The 23,699-nt window shown below is 40.1% G+C and overlaps 1 long non-coding RNA gene across 1 annotated transcript; it reads right to left on the bottom strand.

Annotated features, from left to right (window-relative positions):
• Positions 1-11,172: 11,172 nt before the first annotated feature.
• On the bottom strand, positions 11,173-15,934 carry LOC107039470. Its single transcript, XR_001460959.1, has 2 exons — positions 15,740-15,934; positions 11,173-11,335 (listed from the first exon to the last, which is right to left on the bottom strand). It is a non-coding gene; the product is annotated as an uncharacterized LOC107039470 (long non-coding RNA).
• Between the last annotated feature and the right edge of the window lie 7,765 nt (positions 15,935-23,699).

Below are 23,699 nucleotides of genomic sequence, written 5' to 3'. Positions count from 1 at the left end.
CCCCACCCCGATTGGTCTCACTCGACAGAGTTAAACTCGTTTACGCGAAAATTCATTAATTATTTATTCAAGCTGCCACACGGGTTTGATGTGGGTAGTTTTTTCTCGTTGGTTTTTCTTCCTTTCACTGTGGTGGTTACGATCCAGTGGCCCTCAGTAAGTTTAAATATTTGAAGCGATCCTGATCGAGTCGCATCAAAGGGAATGTTTTCCAGTATCTTCTAAATAAAACAGAGTGCATAACATTGGGGTAATTCAAAGGTAAAAAACCACAGTTAATGAACAGTTTTATGAGCGTCTGGGGCGTTGGTACAATTAAAACTCTTTTTGTGAAGGTAATTCCGGGGAAAACGGGAGGCTTGAGCTTTTTGGTTTGAATCACCTCTTTGCTCACTCACAGGGGATAACGAGCTTCAATGAGATGCAATCTGTTGAATTCGGGGCTATTTCAAACATTCAGATTTTTCGCATATTTCACATTTGCCATTCAAGCTAAATAATGTTGATTATCCGTTTCGTCCAGATGTCCATCTCTCCTGAAATTACTCTACCCCATTTTTTAAATTCAGTTTTTGTTATTCCGCTTTCTACCGTACTTTCCCTTTCATTCTCTTTTTTTTTCACAGTCGGGATGGTACGTAATGCGATATATGAGTGTATACGCACGCAGTGGCGGTTGAGCGCGAGAATGCGTATTGTCTCGTTGGGTGGCAGGAGAGGAGGAAAAAAATAAAAAGAGACATGAGCGGGGAAAAACGAGGAGAAAAGAATGAAATGGAGACCAACACAGGGGCGAGGGTGGCAGGGGGAGGATTCCGAGCGAGCTTTCGGAGTGATGTTGGGTCGAAGGAGCTTTTTGCGTGGAGGGGGAGGGAGGGAATGAATCGACGCACGCAACGAAACGCAAGGAAAATGCGGCAAAGGCAAAAGGCTTCTCGGTTAAATGGGGCTAACTCCTCGAACTCGAGACTGTGCTGTACCGCTGGGCGCGGCCCAGGGGCAAAATCGATTTTCGGCGAAAGGACAGGGGAATGATGAGGGGGGGGAGTGGATGTGTATGCGAGATGCTGAGATGGGGATGGAGGTCTTGGGTTCTTCACGCAGACGGAGAAAGATGTGATACGGATTACCAACCTGCGACTCCACATCCGATCTGGGAGAGATCGAGAGGGACCAGTCCCTCTTTGGCCTTTTCCTTCTGAGGGGGAGGTTAAAGAGAGAAGGGGGCTCTCCGCTGGGACGTGATGGGGATAGGGGGTATAGTTTTTGGAGGAAAATGGGATTTTTTTGAAGGGTCGGCTGTAAATGGCTTTTGTGAAGCTGTTACGAATGATTTTCTTTGTTTAATTTTTTTCTGAGAGAGGATGGAGCTAATTTGGGGGTGACAAGGGAATTTGCTAAAGTATGATGGTCGAAAGGAATGAGATAATTTATTTGATGATTATTTGAATTGGAGTCATGCAAGTTTTGGAGGTGGGTTTATGTTAAAAAAATTTCCGTTAAAAAAACTTCGTCGAAAAAATTCCGTTAAAGAAACTTCGTCAAAACAACTTGAAGAAAAAAATACTTGAAGTACTGGAACTTTGAAAAAATTGAATAATTTTTAAAAACTCCAGGAAAATAATGGCAAAAACACAGAAACACAACATTAATAACGCTTTCGTGAATACCCACGAACGAAATTAACAAAATGAAAAAAAACACGAAATTACATTTTTGCAAATATCCAGAGTAAACAAGATTGAGTCTTGATAACCAGTGATTTAACACAAATTGATATGCACGAGGAAATAAATAACACATCTATTCATATCCACAACGCAACAAAATATAACTCTAGGTGACAGAGAAAAAAAGTTTGATTTTCAAATACATGTCTCTGATTTCCAGGGACTTCTGACTGATTTTCAATCAGAAAATTTATCCCCTATTATTAGAGATTCGCGAGTGTGAAATGATTTTGTCAGAAATTTTCAGTGACATTAGCACTGATTTCCAGCCACATCGTCACTAATCTTCGGGGATCCATCTCTAATTGTTGGGAATCTATCAATAAATTTCAGTGATAAAAGGCACTGATGATCAGGATCATCCTAGTCATTACCCAGTATCACCGATAGTTGGTGATAGATTCCTGAAAATTGGTGACATGTCCCAGGGAAGCAGTGACATATTCCTGAGAATCAGCAACGGGTCAATGTTTAAAAAACTTACGTTAAAAAAAACTTTGTGAAAAAAACCGGAAAGTTTTATTGACGGGAGTTCAATTTGACAAAAGTTTATAGGTGCAATATCTTTTTAACTGTTGTAGCAGCAAGTTGTGAACGTCTCATTTTGAGAGCAATGCATGTGGTATTCTACCCTCACGTCATGACTAATGTTAACTTATCCTGGGGTCGTCGAACAAGTGTCCTGATCAAAGAAAAAGCGGGTAGTCATGCTTGGGATTTGAACCTTTGTTCTTTGTACCGCTTTATTCTGATGACTAGCACGTTAACCACTCGACCGAAACCCCACTTTGCATTATTCTTAAGTATGATGTATTTTATGATGAAGCGTTGCGCGTTAGACGTACGTGCACGGAGAAAAATATTCAATAAAAATTACGTATCTTTTCCGTAATTCCGGAGCGCAATGTGGTTGTAGGAAATTTAACGGAACTGGCACGTAATTGTATTTCGCGCCTCTTCCTCAAGATCATCAGGTAGTACCCCCCTTCATGCAGATGTCACCACAAGTTTCAAAGCATCAAGTTAAAATTTTGGCTACTCGGCGGTGTCACTACCAGCTCGGGGTCCGCCGGGCCGCCATTTATCATTCTTTTCTTTTGTGCGGATGAAACCACACGTTCGAGTATTCAGTGTGCAAAAATAAAATGGGTAGAAGACGTTATCATTCCTCTTCTGAAGGTGAAGAGAAAGAAAATTCTCTGAAACGTTGTTTCAAAGAAATGGAGAAGATTTTTTCTAGGAAACGTCATAAGAGACGTAAGTATAATACTTTTTAGTTGTTTCAGGTTAACTGAAAAGTCACGCGCTGACCCAGACGACCACACCCTTGCACTCCCCTTTCGACTGTCTAGAGACAGCCTCTGAATGTATGTGATACATTTCTAATCATAATACGAGGTCTGGAGATCCTCTCACATTTACTGAGTAAATGTTTTATACACGTTTGTGTAATTTTTTGGTCATGTGTGTGACACAGACAAAAAATTCTCACTAAAAGAAGGGGGGGGGTGATGGTTTTTGGGGACTGAAGTCTCCCTCAGAAGGAACTGTGTGACAGTTTTCTCTCTGAAAATATACATGATGCCATAACCCAACTTCCTTCACTGAAGTGGGTGGGTTATCCCTGTTTCAACATTTTTCGAATGTTTCGACAGGTTATGATGAATCATCAGACGAGAGTAACTCATCACATCGTTCACGCTCGAGAAGTCGTCGACCCAGAGGACACAAACGTTCACGTAAGGGTCATTCCAGAGTCAAGAAATCGAGAGATCATCATAGGTACAGAGAAGAGTCTGATGAATACGAATTTTATGATACGGACTCTTCAGTCCCACTCGAAGGCCAGGATTTAGAAGATCAGGCAATGACATCGGATCTTCCACCTTCTGACAGAGTTGATGATCCGACGAATCCTCCTCAAGCCAGAATACCAAACCCAACGAATAACATAACCTCAAACACAACTCAATCCTTACAGTCACCAGTTGATGGTCAAAACAATCAACTCAGTCCTTCAACACAATCTTCAACTCCAGTAAACCCAGGAAATCCTCTCCTTGAAGCATTGGGCAATCCTCTTGAACCTGAAGATCCCTTGGGTCCAGACATTAATGAAAATGTGGCCACTCAATGGTGTGAAATAGTTAAGAAAGGTTTGCCATCTGAGGAGAGGAAGCAACTCTTGAAGAAATATCCGGCCCCATCAAACTGCGTCGATTTTCAACCTCCAAAATTGAGCCCAGACGTTAAGGGTGGCTTGACTGACTCAGTCGTATCTCGAGACAATCGTTCCAGGGCTAAACAAGAGAAAGCAGTTGCCTGCTTTTCTGCACTGAGTCAAGGGGCTTCGTTATTAATGTCAGAGGAAGTTTTGGACAAGGTTGGGTTGTTAAAACTCGTTAGTGACGCGGGTCGCCTTCTGCTAGATCTCCAAAGAGATATGTCATTCACACGAAAAGCCTTAATACTGGCCAATGTAAACCCGACAGCCAAGAAAGCCTTAGTCAACGGAAATTGATGAATTTCTATTTGGAACAGAACTAGAGGGACATCTAAAGACTATCCAGACGATGGAACGTACATCTTCTGCATTAAAAGCTAAATCTTCATCAACGCAGCCAAAAAACCTGATGGGCCCGCCTCGCCAACATCCAACAAGACCTCAACAGAAAGCGTCAGGCGGGCAAAGGAAACTGTATCAATCCAAGGGACCGAGTTACACCAGGAAATCATCGCACCGACACAAGTCCTCGAGGAACAGCAGCCACAACAACAACAAGAAGAGATATTGATGGATGTGAGTAGTCCAGCTGGAAGGTTAGCTGGTTTTTATAAAAAAATGGACATTGTTAACATCAGATACAGTCATTTTAAACTGGATTCAGGGTTATGTGATCCCAGTTCCATCTGAATTGTCTCAAACATCTCTCCCGATTAGTCGGGAATGCACTCTTCAGGAGATGACAGTTTAGAGAACAGATCCAAAAACTCTTGGAAAAAAGGGCAGTAGTTCAGTGTGAACCAGAACCATCCCAATTTATGTCTACCATTTTTCTTATGCCAAAACCGGATGGATCTAGTAGGCTGATTTTAAATTTAAAACCCCTAAACAAATACATTACTACTGAACATTTTAAATTGGAGGATATTCGTACAGCTAAAGAATTGTTAATGCCAGATTGTTTTATGTCAACAATTGACCTGAAGGATGCCTACTATTTAGTCTCAATAGCAAAAGAGTGTAGAAAACTTTTAAGATTTCAATTTGATGAGACTCTTTTTGAGTTTACTTGTTTACCTTTTGGTTTAAACACAGCCCCTTACGTTTTCACGAAAATTCTCAAACCTGTAGTTTCTTATTTACGTGAACAGGGCGTGGTTTTAGTAATTTATTTAGACGATATTTTAATTATCGCTGAATCCTCTCCAATATGTACAGATCACACGAACTTAACCATCCAATTGTTAGAAGACCTAGGATTGATTATAAATTTTGAAAAGAGTTCCTTAAAACCTGCCAAAAAACAAAATTTTTTAGGTTTTATCCTCAATTCTGTTGATATGACGATCGAACTTCCACAAGAAAAAAGATTAAGTTTATGAACTCTGGTAAAAAAGTTTAAAAAATTAAAAATCTCTAAAATCCGAGATTTTGCTTCATTCACAGGAGTATTAAGTTCGTGTTGCCCAGCTATAAAATACGGTTGGGTTCATCTCAAGGATTTCGAAAGAGAAAAAACCAATGCCCTGGAGAACAATCACATGAACTTTGAAGCCTTCTTCAAGGTATCTACTCAGATTCAGGATGATTTATGGTGGTGGAGTCTGAACTTGAAGTCTTCGGTTAATCCAATAAATATTCCCTCGTTCAGTAGAGAAATCTTCTCAGATGCCTCTCTAACCGGATAGGGTATTGCCTGTGATAACGATAGATCCCATGGGTTTTGGAGCATAGAGGAGAAAAAATTTCGTATCAATTACCTAGAATTACTAGCAGCGTTTTTTGGTTTGAAGTGCTTCGCTCGTGATCTTCAAAACTGTAGTATTCTAATGAGAATTGACAATACCACTGCAATTGCATATATAAATCGCATGGGTGGTACACGTTTTCTGAACCTCAGCAAATTAGCTAAGGATATCTGGATGTGGTGTGAAGAACGTAACCTCTGGTTGTTCGCATCATACATCAGCTCCCAAGATAATTCGATTGTAGACTCTGAATCAAGACAGTTAGAACCAGAAACCGAGTTCGAACTTGCTGATTTTGCATTCCAAGAAATTTGTAGAAATCTGGAAAAACCTCAAATTGATCTATTCGCTAGTAGATGGAATAAAAAATGCGAAAGATATGCCTCTTGGCATAGTGATCCAGAATCGGTCACAGTTGATGCCTTCACAATTCACTGGTCGTCTCATTTCTTCTATGCTTTCCCTCCTTTTTCCTTGATTTTAAAAGTCTTAAGGAAGGCAACGGAAGAGAAAGCTCGAGGTATCTTAGTTGTCCCATTCTGGCCATCACAACCCTGGCTTCCACGGTGCATGAAGTCATTTGAATCAAAACCCATCTTGTTCAAACCTGATCGTAATTTATTACTCTCTTCCAATAGGGAACCTCATCCACTGTGGCACCGGCTTTCCCGGGTGGCAGGAATTTTGTCACCCAGGCCTTCGAACTTTAAGGCATGTCAAAGGAGACAATTGATATAGAATTGGCATCGATCAGTGTTAATTCTCATAAACAATACGAGGCTGCCTACAGGAAATGGTCGACGTTTTGTCACAACAGAGGTTTTCCTCCTTTACTTCCCACAATATCAAATGTTTTGCTATTCTTAACAGAAGAGTTTGTTCTAAAGGCTTCCTATGGTTCTATCAACTCCTACAGATCAGCCCTGGCCTTTATTTTGGGTAATCAATTAGCCCAACACCCTAGTATTAAAAGATTTTGCAAAGGTGCTGCATCCCTCAGACCACCACAACCCAAATATGACGTTACGTGGAACCCGAAAACTGTTTTGGACTTCGTTAGGACCTGGTCCCCTAACAATGAAATTTCTCTGAAACAATTATCTTTAAAGGTAACGATCCTTTTAGCTCTTACTACGAGCCAACGTATGCAGGCGTTGGCTGCAATTAACATAGAGAATATCTCTCGTGTTAGTGATTGTATCGAGATCAAGATTCCATCAAAACTAAAAACGTCAAAACTGAAAAAACCTCAACCAACTCTTCTTTTACCGAGCTATAAGAAAGATCCAAGGATCTGTGTTGTTGCTGCTCTAGACTCATATCTGGAAAGAACAAAAGACATTAGATCTGATAATAAGACACTTCTTATTTCCTATCAGAAATCTCATAGCCAGTTTGCACTCAAACATTGAGTCACTGGATAAAGTATGTTTTATCTGAAAGTGGCATTGACACTTCAATTTTTACTGCTCACAGCACTCGTCACGCATCGAGCTCATCTGCTAAAAGAAACGGTATATCCGTTGATTTAATATTAAAAACAGTCGGATGGTCAAGAGAAACCGATATATTCGCAAAATTTTACGATAGAGAGTTGGTTGAGGATAAGAGTGTTTATGCTACGTCAATCCTAGACTCATAAGAGAGCTTTATAAGTTTAAGAAACATTTCTCAATTTAGTTACTTTTTATTATGATTTGGTCATACTAATTCATCTGTATCGTTCTGTCATGTATTCTCTATTCAGAGTTGTTCAATAAACCTTTTGCACACTTTATAGAAATTCTCATCATCATTGGGAGAATGAATACTCGCGCCGTAACAAGCTTTGAACATCTACCTGATGATCTTGAGGAAGAGGCGCGAAATACAATTATAAGATTAAACGAACTTACCTGTAAGTGAAGTTCTATCTTAATTGTATGAAGCGCCTCTTCCGAAAAGATCAGTCCCACCTGGAATTCCCCAGCAGACCTGGTTTTTCAGTCTACATTCTTCCCCATCTTTTCTCCTTGTTACGGCCTTTAAATAATGATAATGGCGGCCCGGCGGACCCCGAGCTGGTAGTGGCACCGCCGAGTAGCCAAAATTTTAACTTGATGCTTTGAAACTTGTGGTGACATCTGCATGAGGGGGGGTACTACCTGATGATCTTGAGGAAGAGGCGCGAAATACAATTAAGATAGAACTTCACTTACAGGTAAGTTCGTTTAATCTGATAATTTTGACCTAAAATCACGGAATTTTTTCAGAGCGTTCTGTAATTTTTACCTGAATCTCCTGCGAAAAATTACGATACTGTCACTTAAATTTTCTGAGTCGATTCCGTAATCAGTGAGCGAACTGTGAGTTTCGTAATTGTTATTGAAAATTTCTCTCTGTGTGTTTGAGAGCATCCTCTGCTGTACTGCTAATGAATTTGTATTGTTTTTTTTTTCGTTTGGAAAAAATCCTATGGTGAATTTTGATTCGTATTATAGATCTACAGTGTTATTTTTGTTCTGTTAATATATTATTGAATGTAGAGGGTATAATTGGTAGATTATCCGATCACGACGCATGATTAGCTGCACTATAATATCCGCCGTGCACACCTTGTGAGTGTGAAATCATAATTTCTTGCATTATTCCTGCATTCTTGTGGTCTTGTAAAGGGAAGATTGTGATGACACTGTCATCAATTAGAAAAAATAGTTGTTGAGATTCATTCTAAATATTGACGATTTTGGGAATCATTTAAGCCAGAGGTAGATAATTAAGAGGTTCTAATGAAATAGAAAATGCGAATGTGTTTACAAAATTATTCTTAAAGATCTAATGTGTGACAATTTATGTCGTATGTTCAAATATTTAATCCAGAGGACTTCAAGACGGAATCAATATGGTTAAGAACCTTTCTATATTCAAGGGGTAAATACATGATAGGGTTCTTACGACAGATAAAAGCCAAGTGGAGAAAGAATGGGGTCCATTAGTCATGGGTAGAGACAAAGCTATCGCTCTTCTCCTGTTCGATATGATTACATCCTGTAACTATCGTAGAGGCAAGCATCAACAAAGCTATCGTTCGATCACTTGAAAAATTCTTGAAAAGCGGTGGAAAAATAAATCCTTCATTAAAAATAGATCATTTCTCAAAGTATTATCATTCAACAAGTTTACCCGAAAAAAACAAGCTTTATTTTGAGATTTATAATCTCACTTGTAAAACTCAAATTGAGATTTTTAAACGTCTTAAGGTCAGACTACTATGAGTTTTAAAAGTCGTGGGCTACACTGGAGTGAGATTTCTTATGCATTGAAGAAAACGAATAATTACTGCAAAAAAAATAGACGTTTAAAGTGTTAAAAATAGTCCAGAGCCTGCAATTTTGAGCTACAGAGTTTTTTTTTCAAAATTTTTGAAAAAATGTGTACAATAACAATTACGACTTTACGTTTTTGAAATTCAACTCCTATCCAGCTAATTTCGTCTTTTTAATCTAAAAATTTGTAGTATTCATATGGAATCGGCAAAAAATTATCCTTAAAATATTTAAAATATATTCTCGATTCTTTCAGAAATATTTTTCGGGCTATTTTACAAGAATGTAAAATAGCCTCGGGCTATTTTTATATTACAAAACTAATTCGTAATTGTTATTGTACACATTTTTTCGAAAAAATTGAAAAAAAATGTCTGTATAGTCCTCTGGACTATTTCCAACATTTTAAGCGCATGCAGGACAAACAAATAATTAACAATTAATTGTTTTGCACTAATTATTCATTTTTAAACATATGTAATCGATCTTCCATGTATGAGTAACCTCATTCCAATAGCCCGCGACTTTCAAAACTCAGTAGTCTCGCCGAGGGGCTACTCACTCCCGAAGTCATGGCGCCACTCTGTAATGAAGTCAATCTGAAGTCACGTTGAAATCATGTGAATTCATTGAAGTCATCGAAATCACTGAAGTCACGCGATTTCAACCCTCTGAAATCATTTCTGTAATCATGGCGAAGTCTTGAAGTCGCGCCGAAGTCATGAAATCACACCGAAGTCATTTGAAATCAATTAAATTAACCGGCGTGGCGTACTGTGGTATCGTACTGCGTTGACGTACGTAGTAAATAATATTTTTACTTTTGTTAGTGAGCAGGATTCTTATACTGAATTCAAGAGGATATCGTACTCCTTAGTAAGTTCTGTGACATTTTGGATGAGAGTTTGAATTGTTTGAAATCCGAGCCAATGACTGTTCACGGCTACATCGATATAAAACAATACAGAAAGACAATTTCCCCTCCACTGATATGTGAGACTGGCCATGTAAAGCTCCATGAGAGCATTTTTGATAAGGTTAAAAAATATTTTTGAAAAATTACAATTGATACGTTAAATAATGAATTTGTAAAATACTTTATGTATCACTCTTAAAATATAAAGGTTGGAAATTAATTTTTAATTGTTTTTTAATTTGTAAAAATTCGAGATTGATAGATTGGATTCAAGTAAAGCCTTCTCCAGTTCTTGTTTCATGCTTTGAACTAAGAACAAGTTGCACTGAATCCGATTGTAAAATAAGCAGACTTCGAAAACTTAAACCGGCCCGTTCTGCCTCATTCCCTCGTTTCTTGAGCTTTATTAATCGTGATTTGAATGACTACATTGCCTCTGAAATCATTCATTTCGAATCCATGAAATCATTCGAAGTCAATTGCAGCCACGAAGTCATGTCACGAGTCACTTGAAGTCATTGATTTATTTTTTTCCCGAAATCATCGAAGTCAAACTCGAAGTCACTGAAATCAACCCCGAAATCGCGTGAAGTCGACTTCATTTCGAAGTCATGGTGTTACTCAATCAGGGAATGAGTGGCTCCTCGAGTCTCGCCTTAAATTGAGACATCAAAAGTCTCAAGTTAATACTTTCAAAGACCTCAAATTGAGACTTTCCGAACTCCGCTTGAAGAAAAATTTCAAGTTGAGTTCCGAAAGTTTCAACTTGAAGCACTCAAAAGTCTCGAATTTAGTCTATGAAAGTCTCAAATTGAAACCTTCGAAAGTCTTGACTTGAGACTTTCAGAAGGCTTCAATGGAGATCTCCAAGTCTCAAATTGAGACTTAAAACTCTCAACTTAGGACATTTAAACTTCAAATTCAAAATTTTTTAAATCTTATATTAAGACCTTTAAAATCGTGAAGTCAGGTACTATTTTTCTGGGTGTTAATTCACCTGTTCAATATTTATCGCTGTTGCCTTTGTAGGAGATGAGAAACTAGCCAAGATTGGTCGAGGACAGCCCAATTTTGACCAGGACTGGTCCATCCTCGGCATACCCTGGGCCTTTTCTCACCTCCTACCAGGGTCATTATTCAATTCTTCCATTAATTATTATTTTCGAATTAAAGGAAATCACGTCGTCAAGACGTAATACAATTTTAGATTGAGGCATCTTTTTGGGTCGGAAGGGATCTCCACAACGAATGAGAGTATATAATTTTTTATTCGAATTCATCTACAGAATTTATCAACAGTGTTACATAAACAATTTTGAATAATTGATTTTGGAAATTGAAGAATAAAAGTTGCGACGGTTGATAAAGTAGACCAGTCCTATTTTTCCGGCTGTCCTGTAACTCCAGTGGTCCTGTTATTATAAAAATTACGTCAAAGTTATTTTCATGTGACAAGTTTACAAACAAAAATAGTGGAATATCGAATGATTAATAATGCTTCGTAATGATGACATTCGAAATAATTGAATAGCTCTCTTTGGTAAACTGATTGAACAACTCGTGCTCTGTTAACTTGCAGACACTAAATTCAAGTCTCATCTTTTACAGGGAAAAAAGTTTCTGAGAACTAGAATCTAAGTATTATATACTAATTATTAAGGCAGACGATGGGAACAAGCTTGTATGAGCCCTGAGTTGGCGAGGCTGAGTGGCTCAGGCCTCAGCCAGCCCTGTTCTCATTGCTGATATTAGGCTGAAATGAGGGTGATTCTTAAGGCTATCTACGAAGGTCAATTCAGGTCTAGTCCAGGTCTTGAGTATTGAGGTTCAGTACATGGAAAAAAGCTGAGTTGATCGTATTTTATACCACAATCAAGTGCATAAACTCGAATTCAGAATAAAATATACTTGATTCAAGTGTATTTTATACTTGAATGGAGGATCGGTATTTCAATTCGAGGATGATTCTTTCGTATCAGGCCGAGCTGTATCAAGCCCTCTCAAGTGTAATACAAGGATCAGGTACTAAGTATCAGAATATAAGGGTCAAAAACTTGAGGTTAAAAAATGAGAGTCGGAATATTAAAATTCAAAAGTGAGGGCCTGAATGTAAAAATGAAGGAATGAGGATCAGAATATAAAAGTGAAAAAAGTGGGTGTTAGGAAACGGGGGTCTAAATATTAGGTCTAAAAATGGTGATCAAAAATAATATATGGTACATTCCACCAATTACAGACTGATTATTCAGCTTCAAAATTTCAATCATTCCCAAAATTTCTCCACTTATTAGTAGTGTAGAAAGGAAATTCGTGTTAAATTTTTAGATCTTAAACTCAATTAGGAAGGGAGATATGTGACACTGTCTGACCCTTATATTACACTTAAAAGGATTTTGTACAATCTGGCCTAATACTATAGTATACACGGAGAGAAATTTTCTAGAAAAATTCTAGTACGAGCACTCGAAAGAATCACAATCCATCGGCTGTGAAAAATTTTAGTGCTGTTCAGGTAAAATTTCTTGGTATTTCTGGTAAAATTTCTGGGGATTTCTGTGAAATTTTCGCAGAAATACGAGGAAAAATCCACGTTTTTCCCAATAAAATTTCTAGTGTCAGCAAATTTCTAGTATCGGGCGGAAACTCAAGACTTTCCGCCCGAGGTGCACATGGGGTTTTTTTAACGCCTGCGAAGGAAAGTTCGTAATTTGCTCTTTAATGAGCGAGAAGAAAGTGCTCACTTTCCCCCCGCTCATCAGGGAGGAAAGTATGAACTTTCCATGTAGGGGTGTGAAAAAAAATTATCCTGGAATTGAAATACCCATCTAAATTGAATGAAAAATAATATACTTGAATCAAGTATATTTTATTCTTGATTCAGATTTATGCATATACTTGATTCCAGTATAAAATATATTACTCAATTCAGGTATATTTTTTTTCCGTGTACGTTAAGGCTCAACCTGGGCTTGACCAGTCATTAAGAATGAAGTCTACTTTCAATTAATTTTTGTAATTCTTGGAATAATGACTATTAATTAGCGATGGTGAAAACATTGTTATCTCCTCCACAAAGATAGTCATAAATATCCACCACATCATTTAAGCTAAGCCGAAACCAGGCTTGCGGCCTCCCTTTGGCCACGAGATTGCATAACTACAATTATCCTCATCTGTAATTAATTGACTAAGGGATTTTGAACTCATTAATCCATCGGATTTTCTTTTTTATTCGATTCGTAATAGTGTAATTCGTGGATAAACAAAAGAACACCGCGTTGTATTTTTATACTGGAGAAGAATGTCTCATCGTAAGACGTTTCAGATGGCCTAGTGGAAGCGTGCTAAACTGAAAATTAAAAGGACCCCGAATCGAATCTCCCCAAATAGGAGCAATTTTTCGAATGTTCACTTTTATTGTATTTCAATTACAGGTGCGCGGATGATGATTCAATACAACTAATTAATAGAAACTAGAAAAGTAGTAATAATAATAATTGCTTTCAAAATCATTGTTAATTAATCAATCATCACAATTAACGCTTATTTGGTTGTCGACCGTTACTAACGATGCTACCTCAGTCTTTTTTATGCAGTTCTCGAAATCGACAGAAAAGCTGATAAAAGAATCAGAAGTAATTTAAACAAATCTAATAATTTGTTAGACTGAAGCGCGCTTGACCGACGTCGGTGGCCGAAGCGGCTAGGTGCGAGCCTAGTGTACGAAAGGTTGTGAGTTCGATTCCCCGTGGAACCGAGTTTCTCAACCGGAGGCTCCGGCGAGCGGGAGGTCGCTAATATAGTGACCGCCTGTACCGGCATGGGTTTTCTGTGGTTTCCCATGCTACTCCTGTTCTATAGGAGTGCGAATGCGGTGCAGTGTAGAATCCACAGCCGCATGCATAGGGTTGGATAGGGCCGATTAGCCAATCAGAGGGCAGAAAGTGCCGGAATATAAAAAAAAAAAAAACTGAAGCGCGATTGAGCCTTCAAAATTTTTTAATTCAAGGCTTGAAGCCTCAATCCCGGTGGTTATTTTCGGGCTGATTCAACTTGGGCCTGAGACCTGAGTAAGGATTTTCGAGTCCTGGTTCAGGACTTGATGAGCCTTGTTTCCATAGTAAATTCCTACCTAGCAAGGAGATTCTAGAGTTCAGGACCTTTTCTTTTAAATTAACTGTATGAACACCATAATATAATAGGAGGTTGCGAATAGTGGCATGGAAGAGGCAAGAAAATTATCCTCCAAATTAAGAAAAAGACCGCCCATTTAGCCTCTGTACTTTTCGAGACATTGCGGAAAAACGTTTTACCGAATTGATTTTTTTTCTGCTGTATCTTCAAAACTATTCAAGTGAGAGAGATCATCCGTGTTATCATGTTCTCCACCAGCAAAAATTGTTCTTAAAGAATATCCAAGTGACTTTTACAGTTTGGTACAGAACACACTATTGAGAATTGGTGGATGGGCGGAGTTTGCGGTTTTGAGGTGATACTTTACATGTAAGTTTATGGGGTGAATTTAATTTTGATATGACTTGAATAAATGAGCATAATTTTCCAATATGTCTATCATATTTACTTGAGAGAGGTGAATTATTTTCAATCTCCTCAATCAGAATGTTTCTTCCGCGGAACTCGAATAAATTTGAATTTATCACTATCGTTCCGCGTTGCATCATGAATATATCGCATATCGAAATGTTGGAGGTCTACCAAAAAAATTATGAAAGCAATCAATACTTGACGATTGACGATTCTTCTACGCGATTTGAGTGAGCTCATTTCCGACAAAATCATACTTGAATACAAGAATATTTTAAGGTAACAGATTTTTCTCGGACCACGTGAGTTGAGATGCTTGGGAGAATTAAGCGATTGAAGGAAAATTACTTGTCTCAAGTATATTTCAGATATTGTAAATTTTTTTATCACTGTAAGATCCCATTCGTCATCTCACTAGCAGTCTGGTTGGAACTGACCAGCACAGCATCTGAATTCAGTAGCGAAATGGTAAAACAGTTTAAGTCGACTTATCTTCGTATCTCTGATCTCTTTAAGTGATTTAGATTAACTCTCTTTAGATTAAGTCTCTTATCTCTGTAATTACATTTGTTATAGCTCTCAATCGGCTCTAAAAAAAAGGTTACATAAAAAATTTTGCTATCTCCCTCAGATTCCAAGATATTCATTGAAAATTGGTCAGTAGTCAAAATTGATTTATATCATTTTACCACTTCGCTACTGAATTGACTGAGCTACATTAGATCTCGACACTTTCTTCAAATCCTCACTTCATTCTGATCCGAAAGTCTACACTGAGAAAAAATTACTTTTGCCAAGAAATCATTTTATTGGGAGAAGAATTAATTTTTTTAGGAGCTTATTTCTCTAGGCCAGTCATTCCCAGGTGGTCCATGTCCACCACCTACGTATCTTTCTTTAGAGTTATGTTGAATTGTGAGATGATTATGCTATTAGATTTTCTTACGTAAAATGATTTGATACAATTTTGAATGTTAATAATTGTCAATGGAGTTGATTCATATGTAACATAATCATCCCATAATCCAACATAATTGTAGTATTTACAGATAGATAAACTTGGATCCCGTGATAATAACTGGCCTGGAGAAATACGCTGCTAAAAAAATAAATTCTTCTCCCAAGAAAATGATACCTTAGCAAAAGTATTTTTTTTTCCTAGTGTAATCACAGAATGATGACCCGTATCGGATCTGTACCTGTTATAAGATCTGGCAACCTGAACTAAATTTCCACTTGGAGAAGTAATCAAAAATACATCTGATACTTACTCAACAGAAGAAAAGTTTCCAGTCAGGTGGACACCCTTGCCCGTTCATAGGCGCAGGTGCTCCCTCGGTGGAGGAAATACATGCGACGACAGCAGCCATCACGAAGAACGAAATTTTCAAGAGTGACATGACTCAGTTTTACAATTGAAATTGTAGAGTGTTCAAAAATTTATTCGAACTGATGATGTTTGTATGACTTCCTTTGAGCCGCACCTCACCTTATATAGGCCCGAGTGACCGAAAACCATTGTTTATCACGAAGGAGGTAAATAATGCGATGACAAAAATTTGGAATTAATGGTGAATAGGTGGAAACATCAGATTAACATGACACTTCATTAATAAGACTGCCACAATGGTAAGAATGAGCTTGCCTAATAATCATGATTGAAGTTCTTCAGCCTTGAAATTTAATGCCACTTTGTCTTCTTTTTGTATTTTATCGGCGCTCATGAGTCACATATATTTCTGAAATAAAATGTACATTTTAACTTTGTCGGTACTCCATTAATTCTGCGTATCTACTGACGTTTTTCGAATTGTACGTTACCGGTGGAGGTGCTCTTCCCCTGCCAAGTTGATCTAATTACTTTAGAATTAACAAATTACTGGAAAAGTTATCACCTTATTTTTTATCGTAATCGTCGGACACGGGGCCTATTTTTTCCCGTAAATTGACCAAGAATTGCTTATTTATCATCAAACAGAGTGGAAGAGAAGAGAGAATTCATCCGTTGTAAGTAAATTTCATTAACCCTTAAGGTGTTTCGTAAGCAGATCACCGGAGGGTGAAACGAAAGGGAAGTCTTATTGTTCTCGAGCTCTGCTTCAATCGCTGAACACGAAATTTTCCAATTTTCAAGTAACTATTTAAGTGTTTATCAAAAAAAAAAATGAAATCGATCAAGTAGTTTTTGAGATGTTGACCAATATAGTTTTATACAAAAATTTGAATATCTCTAAAACTACTAGACCGATATCGCTCCGCCAAAATACCAACCTTTTGGTATTATAGGAGCTGCAATGATACTAAATTTCAACCTTCTATCTCAATTTCTTGTCGAGTTATCGCGCGTACAAGGAATTTAGGAAAAAAAATGGAAAATCGGCAATATCTCGAAAACTTTGTATGAATGGGCCGATCAAAGGATGGAGGATTAGATTGATACAGACAGTGAGTTAAAAAACTCCGCGCCAAGAACGTTAGTTCTGCTCCTACTGATTTTTTATTTCATGGAGAATTTTTTTAGAATACTTATTCCATTGAGAACTATTTTTCTTATAGAAACCTGATTGTGCACTATCACCATTTATTCAAAATTCCTGACTTGGCTTCCTTTTTTATTTCCATGTATTTTTCAAAAACTTCGACTTCCCAGTAGTAATCCAACAAAACTTTTTCTTGGTCCAGTTTTTTTCCAAAAACATTTGGTTTTGTGTTTTTAGGCAGATTTCATTATTTTTTTCAAAATAAGCAAGGACTGTTTTGACATCCGGTGAAATTTGTTCTTTTCAATTCAATTTAACTCATTCATTTTTCATCAAGATGGAACATTTTTTGAATCAACAATTGAAGGGAAATAAACAGTTCTACTCCAGATTTATTGTCTCCACCGAATTTCAATTTTTAATCATCTATTAATAATTTTCTTACTTGATTTGGTTCGTCATTCAATTTTTGCTCTGATGATTCCTATGCGGATTGTATTTCTTGGAGAGATGAATTGATTTCCTCATAGGAATAGTCGAACAAAATGGTCACAAAAAATTCTTTTTGAAAACATCTGTTTTTGTTTTTTCGTTCTTACAAATATTAGGGAAACATTGGGTGGAATGGACTCTTCTGACTTCTTGTTTCACTATTTATAACCAAGGAACAAATTTATCGATTGAGCTCAATCTAAGCTTATTACAAAGGGGCTGACTCTACTTTAATTTTTGAAAAATTATATTTCATCAACACTTCAATAAGACATCAACATTTTGGAAAGGCTTCAAAGTGTCCATTTAATTCCACCGTCTCCTACTAATTTCTCCTAAATAATTACAACACTGTTCACACTTCACTGTCACTTAATTTAGAGAATTTTTTTTCCACGGAATGAAAACATTTTCTGTTACAATCGGAGAAAAATAAATATTTTCTTTTGGAATTTAACTATTCACGGACATTTAATTCTTGATCACACAATATTTTCGACACATCTCACTTTTGTCACATTCCAAACATAAACCGATCACCTCACAAACAGTGCATAAACCTTTATGTCCGAGGTCCGCATATGAATATAGATATGGCGGGATGAAATTCGAATTTTCGACAAGAGAAAACAAAATAGAACACCAAGTCGATTTTCCGTTTCATTCTAATAAATGATTTAACGTGAAGAAGAACATTTCCCGTGGTTCTCCATAAGAACATCACAACCCACATTCAAATGCACTGGTGGCAACACTTCAACGTTGGACATGAGGCTCAGTTGGACCGGCGCTGCCAACGTTACCACTTGATTCTCTGACTTGATTCTCTGACTCTACAATGTGAATCGCGAGAATGTGAATATCCTTTATATCGGCCGTTCCCCCCCAGGTTATACGGAGAGGGCTCGTTGGCCCAGAGATGTCGCTAGCTACCTTTGGCATCGACGAGAGCGGGTCCCAGACCCGCTCTTTAGCTAACCTATACAGCAAGTCCAGATTAAAATATAGGAAAAAACATGAAAAGGATCCACCGGAGGGTGAGAATTATTATCTGTGTGTGTATCAACCACCTCGAAGCACGCCGCAAAAGCAGTACAAGAACCAAGTCAGACAAAAGTCACTCAGAACACTCAATTAAAACACCACTTCACAAAACACGTCCAGTCACAGTGCCGCCATGACAGGTCCCCCTCTACCAGCAGAAACTCGAAGGGTAAACCATCAACTGCCCAATCCTGGATTAAACTCAAATCAGCATCGACCAACACACTGGACGAGTACGTCAAAAGGAAGAGAAATATCGAGGAGAAATCACCCAGCCCCCAGGAATCACCGAGAAAACCAAAGGTCCCCAAAATCTTTGTCCTCTCCCCCAAAACCCCGGAAAACTCCGGACTGAGGTGCGAAATTCTGGAAGAAACACAGATAACTGTGCCCGAGGACGACCTGACGCCCTCACTCTCACCTCCACTCGACCCGATCCTGTCTACCTGCTCTACCTCCCCCCTGAAAACAGAAACAGGTGAAAAAAAAGACATGGAGGCTATCCTGAAGTCCCTGGAGTCCTGGAGAGAGGAATCGAGAGCTGATTTCCAAGCTCTTCGAGCTGAGACTGGCGTAAAATTTGACAAAATGGAGAAACTCATCACAGCCACGTCTATACAGCAACAGGTAAAGTTCGATGAACTTAAAGACAAGATACAAATACAAATATCGGAAGTCCAGGAAGGACTCGACAGGAAATACGACTCTCTCTCACAAGAAGTTGGGAATATTAAAACTCAGCTTGCAAACACACCTATACCCGATGACGCCTATTTGACTGCCAAGATTAATTCACTTGTTGACGAGAGAATCAATGCAGTTTTAGCTCAAAAAGCGTCTGAATCCATAGACATTCCTCACTTTATGGACGAGAGATTGGAGGATCTGGAGAAGATATCAAAAAAGAACAACAATCATTTCTGGCTTGTTCACTAGTACTACTTCCAGCAACGCGAAAGCGGAAGTGGAGGCGTTCTTTGTAAATGCCCTAGCCATCAGTGTTAAAATACGCTCAGCAAGAACAATATCGAGGAGGGGTGGAAGACACCTGACACAAGTGGAATTGGACCCAACCCAGGAGAAATCAGTTATCTGGACTGCAATGAAGGAGCACCACCCTAAAGATATCTACATAAACAACGACCTCACTCGGGGGGAGCGGGAGATCGCCAAATGCATCCGAGATACTGCCAAAACCCATCGACAAAGCGGCCGTATTGCAAAGATAGGATATCAGCGTCTCACCGTTGATGGTACTCTCTACGTCTGGAACAAAAGGAAAAAGTTGCTGGAGAAAAGCAGAAGTACATCAAATAATACTGTTCCGAAAATAACTGGTTCAACTGACCCCTCGGCCAGTCCCCATCCCAGTCACTCAGCTACGCAACAGAATTTTCAGCACCCCGGGGGCCAAGATGTGATGGAACACTGAAACCACCTGCCAAACCGCCGGCTCCCAGGGGACTTTCGTTTGGTTTTTGGAATGTCAATGGATTCTCCCACCTGGAGGACCTGGTTGTGCTGGACCTCGCGGATGTACTCTGCATCTCGGAGACCATGAAACTTACCCCACCTAATCCCCCCCCAGCCTTCCTGGACAAGTATACCTGCTTTTGGACGGACGCGGTGAAGGATAAAGATAAAGGCAGAGGCAGTGGAGGCCTCCTTATCGCCGTCAAGGACCTACCGACGCTCTCAGCACAACCCCTGGAATCTTCCCCTTGGTGGATATTCCTGAAAATAATCTGCAATGAATCTACACTGTTGCTGGGCCTCGTGTATTTCCGCTCGGATAGAGCCTTCGACTACACCTACGCTATCTCGATGCTCCCGGAAACGATAGAGGACATTACGCTAGCAGAAGGAAACTTACTCCTAATCATCGGAGGTGACTGGAACGCGCGTGTGGGACAAGTGGTAGAGGTTGAAAAACTCATATTCGAAGGTACCAGTTTGTCCCCGGAGATGTCAACGCTTGATAGCAAGACCAACGAGAGATGTACACAGACACTAAACCTGGCGACTGAGGTTGGATTAACCTTAATCAACGGACGAACGAAAAGCGATAGCCCTGCCCACTTTACCTATTCAAGAAATGGCGAATCTATAAACGACACAATTTGGTGTTCCTCACACAGCCTAGACCTGATTAAAGACATGAAAGTCCTCTCCGAGATTGCTTCCTCAGACCACTTCCCCCTGATCCTGGACCTATGGAGTGAGTCTCCCCTCCCATCCTCTACGGTAGCGCCTGCCCTTCCCCTTCAGCAAGTCCCACCGCCCCCCGAATCTTCTGGAACCCAGGCCACCTCGAGGCTTTCAAAACCCTACTCGCTACTCATCCCCAATCTACCATCCCCAACTCCGAATTACCCTTAGACCCCCAGGTAGCATATGATGAGCTCGTGGCAGCCATATGGCACGCCGCAAGTGAAATCGGTTTAGTGAAGCAGGCAAAACAGAGGAACACCTCAGTTCCACATGCCCCCCACAGGAACAAACCTTGGTTTGACCCGGAGTGCGACACCCTCAAGACCAAAGTCAAACAGGCCCTTAAAGCCTGTTTCGCATCACAATTTGACCCACACGACAAACTGATACTGAGTACCTTAAAAAAGACCTACCAAACAACACTGGACGACAAAAAGAAGAGCTACAACAGACTGATTATCGACGCCTTCGCCAATCTTATATGCCCTAAGGACTTTTGGGAAGCAGTTAGGAAATGTAGACCCCCCACTGGATGGAGAGATGGCAGTCTCCCAGTCGAGATCTGGAACTCCTTGTACCGCGAAGTCTATCCTCCTAGGAACACAATGTTCCAGAACCAACCTCCACTATTTATCCATGACCTAGACCATGAGATATCTCTTCTGGAACTAGAAGGGTGCATTAAGGCCTTCAAGAACGGTAAATCTCTTGGTCTAGACGGAGTAACAAATGAGACACTCAAAGCGCTGACCCCAGGCTGGAAAATACATCTACTCAACCTCTTCAACAACATTCTCCTTCAGGAGAAGGTCCCTAGCAACTGGGCGGACGTTGTTCTTACAATGATTTTCAAAAAAGGAGATAGAGAGGACCCTGGGAACTACAGAGGCATTGCCCTGATAAATACGACCACCAAGTTGTTCACGGAAATTTTGAGAAGAATGACCGAGTGGGCTGAATCCAGAGGAAGTCTACCGGAATCCCAGCACGGGTTCAGGAACGGTCGAAGCTGTACCGATGCTATCTTCTGCCTCCTGTCCGCTATTCATCTCCAACTGAGATTGAAATCGAGAGAAGTATACGCAATTTTCGTTGATTTTAAACGAGCCTTTGACAGCATCCCACATGCCAAACTCTGGCAAAATCTCCAGTCGTTGGGTGTCAGCTCGAAACTAATTAACATCCTGGTTTCCCTTTATTCTCAGGCCAATATCAGAGTACGTAGCAACGGAGCTTTGTCGGACGTCTTTGAGGTGTCTGAGGGTGTGCTCCAGGGCGAGACTCTTAGCCCACTCCTCTTTCTCCTCTACGTCAGCCTCGTCATTGCGCTCGGGAAATGTGAGTCCATCCCCTTTCGCTCTATTTCCTTTTCCAGCACTGCAGCCTAAACTTCCTGTACCTCCTCAATCTGGGTCATCCCTTCTGAATGATCCAGCTTTTGTTGAGTTGATGGAGTCCGTGCGTGTTATCACAGCGCGTACGGCGAATCTTGACGCTGTCACCACGAAACTTGATTCAGTACAGTCTGAACTCGCTGATGTCAAGGCCAAGCTCTCAGTCGTGGATCAGTTTCCAGACGTCGTCAAGCGTGTTGATAATGTTGAAGCTGTTGTTACGGAGCATAGTGAGGAAATTCGCAACTTGAAGCAGTCTCTTGCCGATTACGCCAGCAAAGTGAGTGCTACTCCTGCAGTACCAGTTGCCTCAACCTCAACGTCTGACGTCACTACTCTGCAACGTGTTGTCGCCGCTGTCAATGCCAGCTCTGCCAGTATCCAACGCTTCTCCGGTCATCTGCAAACTTCCACCGAACTCATACTTTCGGGATTTCCAGAAAATGAGGCTCTCACTGATCCGCTTCCGTTGGCTCTGGCAGTACTGCACACATTGAAGCATGATCTTGATCCTTCTTCCATCTCTAATGCTCGATTCATGAGGAAACCAGCGCCACGTTCTCACTTGAATTCTCCTGCTGACGATACTTTGAATGATCCCGCTGGCCCTCGTCGCTCTCGAGTGTCAGTTGGCCTGAAATTATCCTCACCTGAACTACTGCATGCTGTCATTGATGCCAAAAGATCTAGAGGGAAACTGATGTTCTCTAGTGTTGACAGATCCTCTCTCACGGCTTCGTCAACTGCCAGTGAAAATGGTGCTGATTTCCCTGTCAACATTAATGAGCTTATTCCATCCCGGACCTTCCAACTTCTGGGTAAAGCCAGATCTGTGCTGAAGCTATCTGGTTTCAAGTTTATCTGGGCTAAAAATGAGGTGGTCTATGCAAAACTGAAGGAAGGCGATCTAGTGTACACCATCAACTCCCAGGCCGACATTGACAGAATCGCCAGTCTCCACGCTACTCAATCCTGATTGTTTGTCCCCCCAGCTTCCAGCACTCCTCTTCAATTGGCCTACAACTCGAATCCTCATAACTTAACCCGTATCTCTTCACCACGAGCTTCCAGTGAATTCCATGCCCGCTGTCTGAATGTCAACTCACTACGCCGCCGTCTAGATACCATCAAATGCTTTCTCACCTCGAGTCCTCTCATCTACCATGTCATCGTGGTCACTGAATCCTGGCTGTCAGCATCGATTCTTAGCTCAATTCTCAATATTCCAGGCTACATCCTCCTCAGACGAGACTGTCACGAGCACGGTAGTGGTGTCGCCATCTATCACCATGACTCAGTGACCGCTTCGATCATCTCTGCTTCCGTTACTGTCTGGTCAGGACAACCTGGACATACTGAGTATCTTTTTTGCGATGTTCAGCTGCCTGGTTCGTCACCTATCTTCGTTGCTGCCATCTACAGACCTCCTCATGCTCCCTTTCACGTGCCTTCTAACTTCACGGAACTTTTGTCGAATGCCGTGGACGGCTACAATCACAAGGTGATCATGGGGGATTTCAACGCAGATCAGTTATCAGATAGTGCTGATGCGCTGTACGTGCGCTCATTGATGAGTGATCTCTCGCTGAAACTGGTGAATCACGGGGTTA

This window comes from Diachasma alloeum, unplaced genomic scaffold (assembly GCF_001412515.2).
Source record: "Diachasma alloeum isolate Michigan unplaced genomic scaffold, Dall2.0 Dall_scaffold_00300, whole genome shotgun sequence".
Lineage (NCBI taxonomy): Eukaryota > Metazoa > Arthropoda > Insecta > Hymenoptera > Braconidae > Diachasma > Diachasma alloeum.
This window is presented reverse-complemented; position numbering and strand designations above follow the sequence as displayed.